We start from the raw sequence: 1,365 nt of genomic DNA on the forward strand, positions 1-1,365 counted from the left end.
CAAACTATCATTGTAATGCAATTAATGTTAAATAATAATAATAATAATAATAATAATAATAATAATAATAATAATAATAATAATAATAATAATCATCATTTCAGCATTTATTACCTTGGCCTAAGTCTTGTAATGAAGAACCTACAGATACCATACTATTTACTAGGCCTATAAATAATAATCGCCCAAGGGGAATATCTTTTGTGTTTTTTCCCCTTAACGTCGTTTTTTAAATTGAGTCTCTAATTCCTCCATTGTCTAAGTTCCCCTAAGGTACAGGTAATAATAATAATAATAATTTTCAGCATTAATTACCTTGACCTAAAGCTTATAATGAAGAACCTGATACTAGGCCTATAAATAATATCTAGCCCAAGGGGAATATCTTCTGTTACTTCCCCTTAACGTCGTCGTTAAATTGTTCTCTAATTCCTCCATTTTCTAAGTTCCCCTTAACGTACAGGTAAGAATAATTAATAATAATAAAATAATAATAATTTCGACATTACATGTAATTGGTCTAGCCTTGTAATCAAGGACCTGCATGCCGATTACTATGCCTAATATTAATAACTAGTTCATTTTTACATTCATTTGGTGCTCTGCCATTTTGGCAGGTCTTATGGCATCCAGTATTTTAGAGCTGCCTATTCTCAGCTCATCTCTTAATTTTAAAATAGCTGTCACCCTGTTTTATTTGATCAGTGATGAAGAAAAACGCGTTTTTCCTTACTCTTTGTGCTTTTCCCAGAAAGCGTTTTTAGTACTTGTAGGCCTAGTTAATTATGCAAAACCCAAGCCTAACTAAAAAATTCAAATTGTCATAGCCTATGTAACTCAAGTTAAAATAACACTTTTCATTACTCGTGCAGCTTATTCATTAAACGACCCATTGGTATTAACATGGTAACATCAATGTATTTGCTGCGAAGCAGCCAATTCATATTCTTGACAGCAATTTGACCTCTGAAAGGTCATTGTTTGTCAAAAATCAATCGCCTGAGACAACTGAAAAGCGGAGTTTCCTTCTTTCGTTCTGCCGAGTAAAATCACTTGAGTCAAGTTAGCCAACAATAAGCCAGCCAACAATAAGCCAGCCCACAATTCTAGCCAACAATCCAGATAAGATACGATCGCGTTGGACTGCAGTTTCACTATTTACTTCACCGTGGGTGCGGCGGCGAAGCACAGTTGTATTGACCACTGCTGAGGGAATAGGGGGTGGGGGGGGGGGTGGATGGGTAACATTAATAGTATAAAAATTAGTGGATGGCGAGATAAGGGGAAGGGGACGGGACAATCGGAGGGGAGTTGGGAACAATATTGTTCGAAAACGACAGATAGTTCCTAAAAATCAGTTAGGCC

The sequence above is a fragment of the Anneissia japonica genome, unplaced genomic scaffold (assembly GCF_011630105.1).
Source record: "Anneissia japonica isolate Jap-2015-1 unplaced genomic scaffold, ASM1163010v1 scaffold284991_len216595_cov187, whole genome shotgun sequence".
NCBI lineage: Eukaryota > Metazoa > Echinodermata > Crinoidea > Comatulida > Comatulidae > Anneissia > Anneissia japonica.